Source organism: Mytilus galloprovincialis, chromosome 7 (genome assembly GCF_965363235.1).
Source record: "Mytilus galloprovincialis chromosome 7, xbMytGall1.hap1.1, whole genome shotgun sequence".
In the NCBI taxonomy this organism is placed as follows: Eukaryota; Metazoa; Mollusca; class Bivalvia; order Mytilida; family Mytilidae; genus Mytilus; species Mytilus galloprovincialis.
This window is the reverse complement of record NC_134844.1, coordinates 79,268,073-79,288,152: the sequence shown is the minus strand read 5'-3', so window position 1 is coordinate 79,288,152 and position 20,080 is coordinate 79,268,073. Positions and strand designations below refer to the sequence as shown.

The window sequence follows — 20,080 nt, the reverse complement described above, 5'->3', positions numbered from 1 at the left end:
CAACTTGTCACTGTTGTCACTCTTGTCACTGCAGCTGATTAAAAGTACATTTCCCATGGGAAATTTGATAATTCCCATGGGAATATTAGAATTTCCCATGGGAACATTGAAAGTTCCCATGGGAAAAATTACTTTTCCCATGGGAAGTTTAGAGTTCCCATAGGAACTTTAAAGTTCCCATGGGAACATAAGTAAATTGTTTGTTCCCATGGGAAGTTCTAAATTTCCCAAGGTTGCTTCACTCATGCAATTAGAGGATTTTTTTATGTTTTCTTTTTAGTTATATCACTTCCCATGTGAACAATTATTGTTCCCATGGGAAAACATATTGTTCCCATGGGAACAATATTTTTTCCCATGGGAACAATAATTTTTCCCATGGGAACAATAATTTTTCCCTTGGGAACAATATGTTTTCCCATGGGAACAATAATTGTTCACATGGGAAGTGATATAACTAAAAAGAAAACATAAAAAAATCCTCTAATTGCATGAGTGAAGCAATTTCACAAAACGGACTAAGTTATTATGGGTACAAGTATTTCTTTGAATCTTAATTGTAGAAATATATAATTGTGTGTTCCATGATTTTTGTCTAGGCATGCTTAATTGAAAGTAAATCACTATGTGTCAAAAATTTAACTACTATAAATTCAGAAATTATTGCTGTTTTTATTATTGTGAAAATAGTGACAGGGTTATAATCACAATAATATACACTTGCATATTGAAATTTTTTTATGAACAAAACAGGATTATTCTAAATTTTGCACACAAAAAAATGATGAAATTGAGAAAAATCGCACTTACAATTGCTAGCAATAATTTCTGAATTTTCAGTATAAGTTTTGCATATATAGCTTTCACACCATTGCACACAGTGTCTTATGTTTATCCATTTGAATGTTTTTGTGTCTTTTTCATGCAGACATTTAAATGTCTTGCTCATTGTTGACGGCTGTTCAGTCACTGGCTGAAAATACCTTTATCTCTGGTTTTTAGTTGTCTCATTGGCAATCACATACCATATCCTTACTTAATTTCAACACTTCTTAATTTAAGTTATGTACATTTGAGAATATCATTTTCAAAAAGACAAAACATTACAATTGGTATAACCAATAAGGCACTTGTGTTTTAATATTTCATCTTTCACTGAGATAACAGCATCAAGTAAAATGTGTGAAACAAAAACAGAAAATTAAACAAACAGCAATAAAATAACTTAAGCAAGTGTCAATCATGTCAATAAACCTGCACAAATAACATGAATAATATATCTAAGGTCATAAGCAAGTGACAATAAACATACAGCAATAATATATCTAAGGTCATAAGCATAAACATGCAGCAATATTATACATTGTATATCTAAGGTCATAAGCAAAAGACAATCAACATACAGCAATAGTATATCTAACATGTCTAAGGTCATAAGCAAAAGCCAATCAACATACAGCAATAGTATATCTAAGGTCATAAGCATAAACATGCAGCAATAATATATCTAAGGTCATAAGCAAGTGACAATCAACATACAGCAATAATGTATCTAAGGTCATAAGCATTTTAAAAAAACCATGCAGCAATAATATATCTAAGGTCATAAGCAAGTGACAATCAACATACAGCAATAATGTATCTAAGGTCAAAAGTATAAACATGCAGCAATAATATATCTAATTTCATAAGCATTAACATACAGCAATATTATACATTGTATATCTAAGGTCATAAGCAAAAGACAATCAACATACAGCAATAGTATATCTAACATGTCTAAGGTCATAAGCAAAAGACAATCAACATACAGCAATAGTATATCTAAGGTCATAAGCATAAACATGCAGCAATAATATATCTAAGGTCATAAGCAAGTGACAATCAACATACAGCAATAATGTATCTAAGGTCATAAGCATTTTAAAAAAACCATGCAGCAATAATATATCTAAGGTCATAAGCAAGTGACAATCAACATACAGCAATAATGTATCTAAGGTCAAAAGTATAAACATGCAGCAATAATATATCTAATTTCATAAGCATTAACATACAGCAATAATATATCTAAGGTCATAAGCATAAACATACAGCATTAATAATATATCTAAGGTCATAAGCAAGAGAAAATAAACAGGTCTTGTATAAGAATATTAACAGTATCCGGGACAAGTTTGCAATTCCGCTGAGTGCAAAAGTTGTCACCTTAATTTTTGGAGTTAAGTCAAAATGAAGTTGATAACTTGATTGGTATTGGTTCTCTGATATTTGTCCTAAATATGTTTGGCTCTAGCACCACTGTTGAAAAAGTAATGCCCCTTTTTTCAACAATTTCCTCAGAGGAAAAAGAGTTTTCCTCAAGGGAAAAAGATTTCCCTTTATAATAGGGAATTTGCTGCATAATTATTTCCTTTGAGGAAATTCTTTTTCTTTTGAGGAAATTTGCCGCTTCAAATTTTCCTTTGAGGAAATTTCCTCTAAGGAAATCATTGTTCTTCAAATTTCCTCTAAGGAAATTTCTGAACATCAAATTTGCCTTAAGGAAATGTTTTTCCTCTATAAAAATTTCATAACAGTACAAACATTGACAAACAGTATAAATATATTTTCTCCTAGACTGAATTATTGATCACGTTGATACAAAAGATTATATAAAATAAACACTTTTCATGTCAAATTAACTTGTCTTCTGTTTCAGCTGCTGTGTATAATTATTCTACCCCCTACATAACAGTTCAGTGCATAAATAATTCCATTCACAAGACATCTTCCTTCAATTGGTTGAATAAATTTTGGCAACTTGTTCTTCAAACATCTTCTCTGTATATTTGATATGATGGAGAGCCATGTACATAATATTATGTACATGAATGGAAAATGCATGTGTTTATTTCGACAACAAACATGACAAAGATACTATTTTTTTTCTTAATTTCTCCATAATCCATCAGTGAATATGTAGGTTGTTACATTTTACACCATTGTGTCCTTGTGCATCTTTGATAGTACTCCATTTTGTTTAAAGCAATTTTGTAGAATTTTTTCTATTTCTTTTTCCAGAAAAACACACAATTGAGTTCATTTCACATTAATTAATCCAATTAGCACATTATGTAGAAAAGTATTAACAAATAAGTTTCCTCTTCAGTATAGACTTGCAGGACCTGACGATGATCATAAAAACCAAGATATCTGACCTATAAATACACAAAATAAAAAAAAGAAGTTATAAACATGATAAATGGAGAAAAAAACAGCAATATAAATAGGCTTATTTTATCATGTTTTAATTAAAGTCATAAGAAACCTCAAATTAAAAAAAAATATGTATAATAATTATGTTTTTTATAACTAAATGGATAGTTTTCATTATGCAACTTAAGTACATATACTTTTTTCTGAGGAAAATTCTTTAATTTGTCCACATTTAGAAGAAGTTTACTTATTTTTAATTGCTTGCTTCCAGGAAGCAATTCGCCGATACATATTTTCCATATACATAGTGACCCGAGCGTAACCCTCCTCGTAAAAATCCGGTGACCACAATATGCAAGGATCTGTCATTGAAATAAACAAATAGCTGATTATACATCAGTCAGGATCCTACTTCGTCAAAATTATCTCCCCATTACGCCAGTTCATTTTCACAATCGTAAAAATGGAAGCCATTGTAGCGATGACGCGCTACCAATTTTGCTCTTGGAAACCGATAAATTTATCCACATTGCACCAATACGATCCTTATATGTCAGTTATATTTTAAAAGACAAATGTATCAACTAGCTAATGAGCATCAGTTAATGATATTGTCTGCATTGATTCAACTTAAAACTATTGTCTGATCGGTTGTTAGGTGGAATTTTCGAAAAATCATAAACATTTAAAAAAAATCTAATTAAATATTTCGTGGAAGGGCAGACTAGATTTTTTTAGTGGTTGAAGACTATAAACCCTAGTTATCACACACAAAAAATTAGAATTTTTCGAAGATATGCATTTTCATCATCCAACTTGTAAGACTGTCGTCAAGTACTTTCAGTAAAAAAATAGCTATTCGAACACACCTTCCCTGTTTTTGTGACTCATTAGATAGGTATTTCACTTGACCCATATATTTCATCTTTTAGTACTGTTATTTTTTTGTGTTATAAAGTCAACCTGTAGCTTTAATATATAAAAATGATAGAATCTGAAGCGAGACGATGTATGAAATATTCTTACTTTGAACGATATCAAGACAAAATACTCAACTCAAACACGCCCTAACATAATAAGGTGCACTCGATTTTCTCTTTTCGATACAATTGTTACCTATTTTTTGGAATTTTTTCTTCAGTCACATAATGGAAGGGCAGACACGAAAATTACTGAACTAATAGATTGATATCTTTTCCGTCCGTGGTAATTTTTTTAAAAAAATCGGAGGTTATGCATTTTTGTCATCCAACTTGAAAGATACCCATGTCGTCGACTTGATATCTAATTGTTCTGCTTAACTATGTACTAGATAAATTGAAAACTTATGCTAATGGTGTTTTTAAAATAAAACACCTCGTAATTGAGAAGAAAATTGCAGTTTTGTTTGTTTCTATTAACTTTTTAAAAATTTGTCACTATAGTAAACAATACAGTAAACATTTATCGCCTTCTCTAATAGAGAGCTTCGGTTCTTTTGTTCTACTTCAACCTGGTTTCCGACTGACATGTTAAACACGTGCTCAATACCCATGCTTTTTGTGATTTGTTTACTATAAGGTGGCAATCGGTAAAACTCAGCTTCAAAACACGGCATTTAATGAGCAGCATTATTTGTTAAATCATAACAAACGGAGAGAAAAAAAAATTGACGATTTATATGATATACTTGTGAAAATAATGATAAAATCGTGCACAGAGGACTAAGTTTATGATGTATACATGCATTGGTTCAAAAGTTGGACAAACTTTATTTTTCATCACTCACTCGTTTCATATGACTTTAACATTTGAGAAACTTTCATTTGATATTCTTACTTGTCATGCTTTATATGAGTTCTCTTATTTCAGTGCTTTGTGTCCAAGATTAAATATTCGTTGTTTAGTGCCTTGCAGTGATATTTAAAGTTTAGCCACTTGCAAAAGTTGTTATAGAATGTTCATATGCCACGGTGGGTATGGTTGTCCTGCGAGAGAACGTACTGTGCTGGTGATTTGGTCCTGACGGGTGCTGGTGGGTCCTGATTCTGTGCTGGTGGGTTTGTTTACATTGTATCAGAACGGCAATAAAACGACTGTTTTGTTGCTTAATTTTTCTCTGATGCGTCATAAGTACCATGCAAAGTATATTACAACAATATAAAATTGCAAAAGTCGTGCAAGTTCGTTAAACGGAATTGTCCTGACGATGTGCTGGTGATAAGAAAAACGGTCCTGGTTCTGTGCTCCTATGTCCTGGTTCTGTGCCTTTATATTTTAGTTAAAAGTGGCAAATATTCAGTCAAGATCATTGATGCTGTACTGTTATTGACTACTAGTAATTAACTGTTGTCTGCTTTCTTGAAATTGACATTGTTATGAATCTGTTTACTGTTATTATGAGAGAAAAAACACCTATTTTTTATTCTTTTTATAATTAACCGTGATTTTATTTATTGGCCTGTTAATGGAACCCTTCTTGCCCCCTTTTAAGATAAGAAAATATGTTTACGATTTTCGGGATTACGATCATTTTGCAAGATCGCCAAAATACGTTGTAATTTATACAATACTTATATAAAGTAGATGATGTTGTATGTTTGTTGTCAATGGACAAATTTCCATAAGAAACCAAAGAAAGTATGTGTTAACAACCATTCGTCATTGTACGACCTTCAACAATAACCCATAAAATAAAAATGTAAAAGGTTTTGTATAAAAATGGAGAGCAAAAATATATAAGAAAGGACTTTCTGAGCGTTTGAATCATATGTCTTTAGCAGCTTAAAACACATTTGTTTGTGAAAAATTGAGTGCTGACTATAAGAATGACAATAGTATTGCGGGTTTGTTTGTTTGGTTTTTTTTGGGGGGATGGGGGATAAGTTAGAGAGAGGTTACAGTGAAAGTGTTAAGCTTGGAATAGTTTCCCGTAAGATTTAAAAGTTGTATTTTAAAAGAAAAATGTATCTTACAGCTATTAAGAATCACTTGCTGTATCTGTAAGATTTTTTCAACATATTTTTTTTGTCTGAACGGTTATCAGGTATTTTTTTCGAAAGTTCGATAGAACACTAAAAAAAATCACTATTTTATGAAAGGGCAGACTAGAATATGTCAGAGAATATGTCAGAGAATGAAGACGAGATAACCTAGAGAACATTAACAAAACTAAGATTTCTTAGCGTTTTCATTTCAAAATTCCAAAATAAATAAATATTTTTGATAAAGAATTACAGGGGAGGAAGTGAACAATGTGTCCTACTTTTCTATATTTAAATATTTTTATGAATAAAAAATCGAATGTGCCTTAATTATGATTGAAAATGAGTAAATGGAAAAACTACCAAACTAAAATACATTTTTATTTTAATATTGGTAATATCACTAAGCTTTTAAGTTTTGTGTGTCAAACACACCATCTCTGTAGTAATGACTCCTTATTAAGATATTTCACATCTCCATTTTTTTTCTGCATTTTTTTATATTGTGAATTCTTAGTATTATTATATTAAAATGTAGACTTAATTTATATTTAAAAAAAAACTGAATCTAAAGCCAGATAAATCAAACATTTTTGTTTCTATCTATCCGTTTTCAGGACTTTAACAATCAACGTAAAAAAATACTCTTACAGTAGGGTAGTTTACATAACCTAACAATGACTTTTCTGTTCAGCAAGCAAGATAACCAAAGATATTCCCTTTGTCTACACACTCATTGAAATCGGCTTTAATATTGCAAATGTTCAAGCAATTAGGGCAAAACTTACCGAGTAAAAAAAATCAAAATGTCTATCACCTTGCACATTTCAGAAAATTCAGATCAGATAACGAAACTGGGTCCAGCAACATTTATATGCAATTTAAGATTTTGACCCTCACAGTTTCCATTCACCACAAATATTCTCGTTACAACGAATCAAATACCAGTTGCAGCCTTTTGTTTATCTATTAATATATGTATACGGATAAAGTTATGAAAGGCAGCAGGGTCACCAGGGTGAGGAGTCCATGTCATCTGGAATAAATACTAAGCATAGATCTAGAAAGCGGCAGATAATCATGGCACTAAAAAAACTCTCTTCTTTTCGACTTTTTTCGAACAAATTGACACATAAAATGAATTATATAGTATTATGGAATTTTTAACTTGTGTTCAATTCATTGGTTACACCTTTTACTAGGATAACAGTCCTGTCAAGTATGAGCTGGGTAAAATATTTCAGAAAAGAAGATGGAAATGTGAAAGTTTCCGTGCGTCAGGTGCAACAGCATACGAACAGCTAACATGTCTCGTCAGGGTGGAAGCTAAAAAGTCCACGAAAATTTGATTTAAAACCTTTATTCGTTCCAACAAAGATATTGTGATTTTGTTGAGGATTTAACCATCTACGACAACAAAATTTCTTTTTTTTTTTAGAATTTACAGCTCTTCTATAAATATATGCAAAGCAAACCATTGATTAAATTGCTTGCTATGATTGTTTGGATGTTTGTAAACGACAGGTAAGTAGTCTGTTTACTATATACTACAATTTATTGGGAAAATAAACATTAACTTCAATTCCTGTCAGTTTGTATTTGTCCAATCAAATCCCAGTATGTATTGAAACTCCGCCTACCTATTGTTTGAAAACATCCAAGCAAACATAGCAAGCAAGTCAATCAAAGTTTTTTTTTGCATGCTTTTATAGAAGAGCTGTACTATATAATGCAAGGAAGCGTTTAAGTCTTTCGCCAAAAAATACTATCAATTTCTTTTTGTCCTATGTAAACTTACGTACCATTTCCTTCCATTCATGATCATTAAATTGAACTGTAAAATATTGCTTGGTACCTTCTTAATTCCTTTATGAGTCTTATGTAAACATAATTATGACAATAACTGTTTTGAGAACAAGATTCACTGCACACTTTTAAAGTTCTGCTTCATCAAACATTAAAATGTGAACTTAAGTTTTGAGACTTTTTTAATCTACACGATTGGGATTTTTGTATATGAGAACATGGTTTATCTATTAGTTGAAAATGCGGCTTTGAACTAGCTTTCAGTACCTGCAAGCATTCGTTATTCAATAATGTGTGTCTTTGTGTTATTATTTTATGTAATAAATTGTTGTGTTGGTACACCACTGTAACAATGAAGGAGGAAATGAGGAGGGTTGGTTGGGTGGAAGTGGGGAGGGGTATGCGGAGCGCTAACAAACATGTCTGTGCGGCATTGGCTTTGGTCATTGTTGAAGCATCAATGTAAGGGGCATTTAAAATATCTTAATAAAACTATTCTTATTTTAGATACTATATATTGTTATCTGATATTGGACGAAAGATGTTGCCCTTTTATGTAATTATTTAATACAAGTTACGATCATTTCAAAACACATATTAAACAGCCAAATGGATGCACAAGAGCTAAAATAGGAGTCATAGATCCTATTGACAACAAATATCTGCCCAATTTTATTGATTTTGTAACATTTGTTTCAAATATGACCAACTTCTTATCCAAAATCACCAGCACCGTATCAGGACCCACCAGCACAATGACAGGACCCACCAGCACAGTATCAGGACATGAATAAATTGAGAAAATGCTAAATGTTAATAAATTGCAATGTTTTTTCACAAAATAGTTTCGTCGCGTGGATTGCGGTATAGAAAGCGGACTCTATGAGCATTTTTGTTTTATTTTTTCAGTTCGAGATTTTCTGAAAATGAGCATTTCTGTGTTACGCTTACTGAAAAAGTTTAGAGGGTCAACTTTTTAATGATTTACATATGAACCCATAAGAAACAAAATTGAAAAATCTCAACCGTTTTCTTCCATTTTTTATGAGTGAAAACGTCAAAAATCATTATTTTCGTCTTTGTTTACATTTTTTCATTGATCACCAGCACCCGTCAGGACCAAATCACCAGCACAGTACGTTCTCTCGCAGGACAACCATACCCACCGTGTATGCTGTGTTATTTGAACCACTGTCCTATATTATGGTCAGGTAAGAGGTTGAGTGCTCACAGACATGATATTTTTTTATTAATTGTTATTGTTTTTGAACATGTTGAACTAAATTGGATTGTTTAAATCTTTTCATGTTGGGATCTTTATTGGCTGACCTATAAAGGAAGTGTTGTCTCATTATTGAAGGCCAGCCCATCATTGGCCTTTAATTTCTTGCATCCACTTCTTTGAACTCTGGTGGATAAGTCACTCATTTACCATACCACATCTTCTTATTTTTATAAGAGTCATCATTCAAAGGCAATTACTTTTATCATGTTTATTACTGTAATTCAGAAATTATCCAGAGGTTTTTATGACTCATGTGACTGGGTGAGTATCGCAAAAATAAGAAATCATATTTTGATAACAGAAGCATATATATATATCATGTATATATAATTGATGCAGATTTTTTTTGTAATCACAATAAGTTGTCCATTCCCTGAAAAATAATAAATGCAAGCAATAATTTCTGAATTTACAGTATATAGAAGTGGTCTTACCATTTAGGCCTTGTTGTATTCTGTTTATCTTGTTTTGTCGCTCATTTCTATTGAAACTGTTTATATTTTTCATTATTTTTCTATATTTCTTGTCCTATAAAACATAAAAAGGGTAAAAACTATTATTAAACATCAGTATTTTCTTTATATACAATAATATTTAATAAGAATGGAATATTTGTGCTATTTCATTTCACAAACTTTTGGTCAGTCATGACTTTCAAAGATTTTCACCCTGGTCAATAGTTTAAAAAACAAACATTCCCATACTTTTTCTTGGTGTTCGTACTAATTTTTCATTGGACAACAAAAACATGATTCAACTATTCTTCTATGATTTGTTTTGCTTGACTACGTTAAACTCTGAAATATTGTTTACAGTATAATCTGTATGTGTCTAACTCATCAAAATTTCAAATTAATATATAAATAACCAATAAGAATGCTATGCATGGCTCAGCTTGATACAAACGTACACTTTAAACCCTGAACAGTTGGAGCAAGTATGGACACAACATTCAATTCAAACTTTTCTACATTGGTTAGAGGTATAGGGGGAGGTTGAGATCTCACAAACATGTTTAACCCCTCCGCATTTTGCGCCTGTCCCAAGTCAGGAGCCTCTGGCCTTTGTAAGTCTTGTTTTATTTTAATTTTAGTTTCTTGTGTACACTTTGGAAATTAGTATGGCGTTCATTATCACTGAACTAGTATATATTTGTTTAGGGGCCAGCTGAAGGACGCTTCCGGGTGCGGGAATTTCTCGCTACATTGACGACCTGTTGGTGACCTTCTGCTGTTGTTTTTTTATTTGGTCGGGTTGTTGTCTCTTTGACAAATTCCCCATTTCCATTCTCAATTTTATGGATACAACTCTGAATTGTAAATTTGGATTGTGATTCAATAGTTGATGCAGCATAGGTTTCTGACATTGAATGAATGTGGTCCAAGTACTTAAAAATTTTAAATTGACAATTAACCTCTAAAATGGTCCAATATTCAAAATCTTAATACATGGTTAGATGCAGCATATCAACATGATCAAAGAACCCAAATAATTCATTATTTGATGAAATCAAATAAAGTTCAATTTTGGACCCTTTAGATCTCAATGTGGACCAATTTGTTAACGGGCCAAAATATCAAAAATCTAAATGAATGGTTAGATTCAGCATATCAAAGAACCCCATATATATATATTCAATTTTTTTGAAATCAAACAAAGTAAAATATTGGACCCCAATTTGGACCAACTTGAAATTTGGGCCCATACTAAAAATCTAAGTAAATATTCAGATTCAGCATATTAACATGATTAAAGAACACCAAGAATTTAAATATTATTAAAATCAAAATAAGTGTAATTTTGGACCCTTTGAACCTTAAGATAGACCAATTTAAACAGGACCAAAAAACTAGGAATCTAAATACACAGTTAGATTTGGAATATATATATAAAAGAACCCCAATAATTCAATTTTCTATAAAATCAAACAAAGTTTAATATTGGCCCCTTTTGGTCCCTAATTCATGTAATTTCTAAACTCTGGACAAAAACTCTGGTCACAAACCCTGTGTTTGAGTTTCATAGATTTCTGTTAACTTATACTAAAAGTAATTATGCGAAAACTAAGTGTCTTCGGACTATGACGACTACATGATAAAATTGAGAATGGGAATGGGGAATGTGTCAAAGACCCCCCTTTTTTGGACTATCAATACATTTGAATGAGGACATGTAATTACCCCCCCCCCCCCTTTTTTTGTCCTGGGTTAGGAAACCCCTTTTTAAAATGACTGGATCCGCCCCTGAAGGGTCTATCATTAAGTTTGACAACTTCAGACATACTACTTTACCAAAAAATTTGACACATTTCATCCAATTTAATTTCATTCTTTACTTGCTATTTCATCCATAATATTTTAAAGAAAGAAATTTGGAAGGAGTATGATTTTAATTTGCAAGTTATACACTATCCAAACTATAGACCTAATAGAGTAGATATATACTTGACTAAGGGAGCTACCATTTGATTTTTATGGGGGGGGGGGGGCTAGGATGAAAAATTTTATCCTGCATTTTTTTTTTTAGCTGTAATCTCTGTCCTGCCTTTTTATTTTTCACTCTGTTCGTTCCTGCCTTTCTTTTTTTAGTTTATCCTGACTTTTTTTACCAAAATTGTCGTCCTGACTTTTTTTTTTGCTAGTGTCTCATCCTGCCTTTTTTTTCTTCTCAAAACTCCTGTTCTGCCTATTTTTTTCAAATTTCATCCTAGCCCCCCCCCCCCATAAAAATCAAATGGAAGCTCCCTAATTTAAATCAAACTTGGGGTGACTGGGGACAAAGATTTAAGGGAATAGATGACAGTTTACCTACAATGATCTAGCTTCATGGCAATGGCATACATTACAGACTACATGTACATCATGTACATGGTCATTCTTAATTGTGTTTAAACTTTGGGAGTTCATTTTTTTAATGTTTAAAGCTAACGATTTCAACTACATACATTTATCAAGATTTGATTCTACATTTATATATACAATGATATAATTGTGTATGTCACATGTATGTACATGATGTATTTTAATGTAAAGCATCTGAAAACTCATTTCAGTTCTTCAAAAGGCAAATTTATATGAGCCTATGCCTGAAAACAGAGATTTCTTATTAAGGAGAAAGCACCGCCCCCCCCTTTTTGGTGTGAAATATTTTGTTGATTATATAGGGAATCACTGAAGCATGACTGGAGCAAGCATCCCCCTCTGCCCCCCCCCAAAAAAACAACAAAAAATTAAAAAAATGGAAATTTCTGGATCTGCCCATGTCAACCTTTCACTCAGGTCATTGGTGAAGAGTTGTCACACAAAATAAATGATATCAAATGTTCATATGTATATGTTATAGCTCGTGTAGGTGTAAGGAGGCAACCATTTGATTTGTAGGGCGAACAGGGTGAATAATCTTGCCTTGTAAAACTTGTGCTATAAATAAAAATTAATACATTTCCATTTAAAAATCCGTCAGCCCAATCTCATCCAGTGATATAGATTATTATCTGTTTTCGAAATTATATGGAAGTACTTAGTAGTTCAGACGCATTGCAAGGCATTTTTTCTAAGGAGACGTGTAGACTCATTTAATTGGGGGAATGGAACCAATAAATTGATAGGATCCGATATGATCTTCCCAGTACGGATCGAGCACCTATTTTTTTTGGTGTTATTTTTAGTGTCGGTGATCTCACAAGTAAATCAGAGAAAATATTGCATGCAAATTAATGAGCAGAGAAGAGACAATTATCAACTTGTGTATTATTCATTTTCTCGCAGTTATTTACGGTAAAATAACTATATGTATATATATCCCAAAACAGGTGTTCGGTTCTAGTACTATACAATTTAGTAAAACTGCTATATTTTGGGGCCGAAAAGGGGTCTTACTGAACCTACTCCTTTATAAATCTTAAGTAGGAATGCGTGGGTTCCATTTCATGAGACCTACACGGATTTTTATAAAATAAATTTAAAAATTATAAATACAGTTTTCAATTCTTTCCCGGCATAGATAAAAAAAATATGAAAATAAATAATCTTTTGAAAATAATACGATATGGTCTAATTATTTCACTTCATTATAATGATAAATCCTTTAGATCTGAAATGTTTAATTAAAACGAATTTATCATTTTGATCTACCGATAAACTTTAAATTGAAGTGACATGGTCAGTTAAGTAACCTGATTAGTTGCATGGCTGATTACCATCTTACAGGTGACCCAGTAATTTTCCATATGACACTAGCGTGTACCCTTGGGGTGTGTATAACTTATTTTTTGGGGAACATCCTGTCCACGTGTAATACTTAGCATATATTGCAACATTTGACATTAAACAAATTTTCTTTGTAGCATCGGAGGCAATTTCATGTTCAACCACACAGAAAATTTCACAAAAAAAATATGATAAAATCATAAGAAAAAGAATAAGAAATACTAACAAATAAATTTGGCATTAATAAAACGGGGATTCGTGTATTCAAGAGCTTATTTTCAGTGGTCAACAACAAATGGAAGTTTTTAACGACCTTGACTGGCTATAATATATATATAGCACTTGCACGGTCGTTCCAGTGGACATATTTCATACCAGATTACCTATTCTTTTTATATATATGACAATTATTGTTCAATCTGATACACGTACCTATAATGTACAGTATTTTGAACAGTTCCAAATATATGGGGTCCGTAGTAATACCGCAAAGGATCTCCTTAGTGCACTAAGAACAAAAATGTGCACTAAGGACCTGATGGAATGATACAACTGTTACAAAGGACATGGCATATAAAAATAGACTTTTAAAAATTCATAATTTTAAATTTTACAATTATACCTTTTTTTAATTAGAAAGTTATCGAATGTGTATTCGACACGTGCCTAAAAAAATTGATTGTCACCTTTTTAGTGTAATAGGTAGAAATTCACGTTCGCTCAACCTTGACCCGTTCATAATCTGCTAGTATACTGTTTAAACATGTATATATGGTATTTTAAATTGTTCTCTATTTTTTTCCCATTTGTTTGTTTCTGCCGTATTTATTCTGTCTGTTATAATTTTTACTTCTAAAGTAATAAAGTATTTTCAACTCTTTTCAGTTTGGGAATTTTTAATCCTTTTAATTTTAAAAAGACAAATAATTGTGAACACTTCACGGAAAAGTGAGGATTTATATTTGGTTGCTTAACGTCCAGTTGCCAATACTTCATTCATTTTTCTGATGTCAGGGACCATGCCTCACAGCAAGGTTTTATAAGGATAGAACATAGGCAAATGCAAATAGATTCTATTGACTATATCTTTCCTGCTTTGATCTCTGCATGTATACATAATGATTCATTATGTTTTATGGGATACTTAACTACTGTTCTACAAATTTTATATTAAAATATATTCTGATTTTTCATTTTTAATGAGATTTTAGTTTCTGTTGATTAGAGGCAGTACAAAAAACATGTTTTAATCATAATTAAGGTGAACCCAGCCCCCCCCCCCCCCATGTCAACGTGACACCCAACCACACCGCTTGAAAATCTTAAAATATTTTTTAATGTTATCTTTACTATATATTGAATAGGGTGACACGTTGTCGCTACATAATAACCAGATAAAATGGATCTTGTTTATACAAAAAATGTTTCAAGATTGTGGTTTCTCAAACATATGGGAGTCACAAAATTTTGTTAATAAAGAATGGTTAAAAACTGTCATAAAGCAGAGATTGCTAGATCAATATATTCAGAACTGGAATTCCCTCATTCAAAATTCGTCAAAAGGTATAAACTACAAAAATTTTAAGAAAAACTTGAAATTGAAGAATATTTTAATATTTTGGACTTCAAAGACGCTATTGTGTTTTGTCGGTTTCAAACGACTAATACTAAGTTGCCGATTGAAACAGGAAGATGGCAAAACGTAATCAGAGAAAACCGCTTTTGCAGTCTATGTAACAATCGACAAATAGGTGACGAATATCATTTTATATTTGAATGCAAATTTTTCAATCAAAAACGAAAAGAGTTTTTAACTGCATATTTTACAAAACGGCAAAATACAGTTAAATTCTCTGAAGTTATGTCAAGTACAAGAAAACCAGTTCTGAAGAAGCTTTGTTTTTTTTATAGAAAATATAAATACTTGTGTTTGTCGGCCCGTGCTTGTACTCCTGGCTTGTAACTTTTGTAACATTTCTCGCTTGTTTTGTACATATTGTAAATATTTATTGTTGTATTTGTTATCTCTGTACCGATGTAATGCATTTGCTTTATGAGCATAAAGATATATATAGTAACTTCTTTAAATATACACAAGTCATAATTACATTGGCCAGAGGGTAACTTGATAATTAGAGGATCAAAGGATTTAATTAAGACAATCCAAGACTGCTACCTCTATATTTTATTATACATATCTTTATTAGCCTCATTTAGGGTGATACAGCAATTGCAAAACGGGTAGATACGATCTGTAATCAAATAATTAAACTAATCAAAAGTTTATTTAGAGTAACCATATGCCGGATGAACAAAAAATTTGCCATTTATTGAAAAAACATATGGTTTTATATAACAAGAAAACTTCTCTAGTATTCTAAACATTTATCACGTACCCCCTCCCCCAAACCTCCGCTTCAAGCTCTAGATTCGCGCCTACACATTGTGAATTATATTTCTTACATCACGATACTTATTACATTATAAAATAAAATGGTATTCATCTTCAATTGTTGAAATAAAGATGAATTGTTAAAAAAAAAGCATTGACATCAGTTTTAAAGTTATTGTTCATAGGAGACAGTTATGATTTATAGTCTCTTTTTAAAACGTAATATAATTTTACCTCTTGGAGTTTTTCTATATTACTTCTGTAATCGGATTTTGAAGAACCCCACGGACACCACATACTCTCATGCATATGTCACTCATTCAAGGTATAATGATAATATATGTAAACTCTTGTGTTGTTAAGGTAACACGATACCGAATGACGTTACGCCACGAGTTACCGTTCCTGACGTTATCGAATAACGTTCAAACATACAAGCCAATGAAGCAGGTTTTGCAATCACAAAGTAAATTAAAAATAATACTATGTGACATTTTTAACGGAAAATTATTATAGATGCAGAGTGCAGAGAGTTTTGATGCAATATATAACGGTTAACTAATTTGTTTTATCGTTTTCCGGCAATTCTACTACTCATTGTTAATCTTTAAAAATGTATTACTTTACTTTTAAATATTCTGTTTCTTTGAAATTTAAGCACGATTTATCTATATATGTTCCGATGCATAATAGACTGTGTTTTACATGTATTACTTTATTTTAATATTCTTGGTTTATTTTTGCAATAAATACTTATTCTTCATGCACGCCGTATCGCCCCCCTTTTTAAAAGGAGTTTTTAGAACAAGCATGCAACGTTCATGTAGATCTATATACATGTGAAAAAAAAAGAACTGTATGTATTTCTTTGTGTGGATAAATATACTATTTATATATAGATGTACATTTTATATTTCTGACAATGTACATAATTTTTATATTTGTGTATATCCTACAATTTACACCCAAGGGTGACTAGAGATAGAAATATGGTCTCTTGGTCTTATTCCGACCGGCAGTAAAATGCTTCCAAAGTGGGGCGTCCATTTGGCTCTGTAGGATGTATTATTTATTGTAAACGTGTTCTCGTCCTGAACATGCATAAAATATTTGCCACTGGACTTTAAGCAACCAGCAATCAATCCTACAATTTACAACCGCCACTTGAAACTTTAGTTGTTAAAATTTAGATCATTGACTCTTATTTTTTTCAAAAGAAATCGACAAAGTTTTACGAACATTTACGCACAAAGACTTATCTACGTTACTGCTTGCTCATTATGGAAGTTGGGTAACATGAGACTTTATTTGTAAAGGTACAAATACAAAGAAAAAGTATATGGAATATGTAATATGTACAACAGTTTTCTGTTAGATTGATAAATGGAGATATGGGATATGCACTTAATAAGAAAGCAACATATGGACATTTAACGACATCAAAACCAGACATCAAGCAAATTGTGATTAATGCTAATTGGACGAGTATCTTTTTATTTCTAATTTGTAGCCATTTAGTGAACGTTAGGCCCCTAAATTGGAGAGTTTAGATGAGTATGTGGAGTATAATTATCACAGTAAAATTTCAGTCTCTTATATAGATATAGGAAGATGTGGTGTGAGTGCCAATGAGACAACTCTCCATACACGGCCTTCAACACGGAGCCTTGGCTCACACCGAACAACAAGCTATAAAGGGCCCCAAAATTACTAGTGTAAAACCATTCAAACGGGAAAACCAACGGTCTAATACATATTTGTTTAAGTCTTATAACTTTTGTTCTTCTGGAGAAAATTCAAACCATAATGAAATAAGGAAGTGAGGTAAAATTGCCAATTAATCAACTTTCCATCAAAGACAAAATGACGGAAATGTCAGCTTGCTTACATTGCTGCTTCATTTTAGATCTCCAAATTACCTTTCCATTATATGAACTGCATATTGATGATAATCAAAAATATGTTTTGTCACCAAAATACTAGTAGAGCACGTATCATCGTATAGTTTCACCCATGTCCGGTTGATCGTCAATCCCGTACTTCGTAGTCTTTTTGCTTCAGGTTTAAATTATGAACCTGGTGTTACTACTCATATTAAAGGTGCACAATGTGACATATCGTCTGGCAGAGGCGGATTTAGGGAGAGGGCCAAGGGAGCCCGCCCCCCTTTTTTGGGGAAAAATTTGGTTGCTTATATAGGGAATAATTGAAGCGTGACTTGAGCGGGCCCCCACTTACGAAAATTCCTGGATCCGCCACTGTCTGGATTTTCTGTATTTTTTGTTCATGGCAGATTGCTGGAATAGGCATTTTAATCAAAAACAGAAGGCACGCAGAGCACATACTCCGGCTTACATCTCCAACATGTGGAATTTCAAGCTGGAACTTTTATATTTCGCAGTTTGTTTTACTTTAAAGAATGCATATATAATCTCAAGATTTGTTTTGTAAATAATTTTCCACAAATGACAGACTGTTGAACTTTGTGAAATTTTGCATACATTTTACAATGTTTTTCCAACTTGAAAAGCAACCAACTCGCACATAAAAATTTACACCACGCAGAGTACACTATACGAATGTACGTAGAAAGTCAAGAATATAAGTTTTGAATTTTTCTTTGAGTTTGTTATTTCATTTTTTAGAATGTATTTTTTCAGGATCATTATTTTCTCTCATAGATTTCACAACAAACAGAATGTTAAACCTTTTTTGACTGGTGCATCAAATGTGTCTTTTATAAACAACTGTTTTCAAAATTGTAATGTATCGTCCCGAAAATGCATGAACTATTTGCCTCTGAACATTTAACGACCATCAAAAACCGAGCAACTGTTAACTGAATCAAGTTTTTAAAGTATACTCTATATCTGCATGGGTGAAGCAATGATACCACCATTGATGACATTGATGGAGTTAAATTGAAAAAACTCAGTAATTCACTGAATCACGCGTAAAAATTTCATGTTATTTTCACGTGTTCTTTACAAAAATATGAAGGTTTTTTCATGATTTTAATTAAATCTCAGAATAAAGATATTATTGGAATAATCTTATTTTAAAAATTTACGTAAATTTAACATGTACCAAATTCCGGTGATTTCTTCATGAATTATTATCATAAGATTCACGTGGAATCAACCAGTTCAAGCAAGTTTCAAGTATATTATGCTCGTTTGGTGTGAAAATCAGACGAGATTAATGTTAATTCATGTGAGTGACATTTCAATGTGCAGGACGAAATAAGTATCAGTAGAATTTTATATTGCATTACTAGGGAATTTACGAAACCCAACACGGGAAATGAAAATAAAATAAACACCATTCAGATCCCGACACATATTTTATTTTCCATATCTCTGAGTAGAAATCACGTTACCTTCTGTATTCAAGAACGTCACACGTTTTCGGTCAAATTCTAAGAGTATCCATCAACTTTGAAGCCATTTATCTCAAAAACAAGGATGGTGAGTGACATATGATTTTCTATACGTGTTTGCATTCAGCTTGCAATCTTGGATATTATGTTAGTTTTTTGTTGTTCTCCGTATATAAGAACATAGCCATTCATTGGCAAATCTATAAAAGTAAGCCGAAAATAGGCATTTCCCCTATATACCTATGTAAATTTGTCGCCAAAATTGACGTTTTCATGTGAAAATACCAAGAAAACAAAAATGGTGACCCCCATTTTTTATTACATATTCCAATGTAACTCGATTCAAAGAACACGTGTGCCAAAAAATTTGGAAATCGGGAGATATGCCATTCGGTATCGTGTTACCTTAACAAGGAAACGAAATCTCAAAAGCATTTTTGTCTCAATTTGTATCTCAAAATAGGGTTCTTTAATTTAAAAAAAAGCTTGCATAGCAATTTCCTTAAAAACAAAATATAACAAAGGCAAAGTTTTAAAACACCAAATTCATTTTTTTTTTATTTTTCTTTCATAAACTTGAAATTTTACCACGCTAAACCGTTAGGTTTATTCAACAACAACCATTAATTAATCAATAAGTAACGATAAAAAGATTATTGGATTAGGTTGATTGAACATGATGATTAGTGAATTTGCAATAAGCCGTTGGTCACGTGCCGAGTGGCACGCGTTGATTAAAAAGTCATTTAACTTCAAAATTACAATATCTATTGATACCTAACTTTACAGATATTAGGTATTTAATCATATCCTCCTATATATCCATATTCTCTGTGATCTAAAAACATC

At 31.9% G+C, this 20,080-nt stretch overlaps 1 long non-coding RNA gene across 1 annotated transcript; it reads right to left on the bottom strand.

Annotated features, from left to right (window-relative positions):
- Positions 1-1,253: 1,253 nt before the first annotated feature.
- On the bottom strand, positions 1,254-12,807 carry LOC143083746 (uncharacterized). The gene is made up of 3 exons (XR_012980868.1): positions 12,692-12,807; positions 9,687-9,780; positions 1,254-3,200 (listed from the first exon to the last, which is right to left on the bottom strand). It is a non-coding gene; the product is annotated as an uncharacterized LOC143083746 (long non-coding RNA).
- Positions 12,808-20,080: the final 7,273 nt, after the last annotated feature.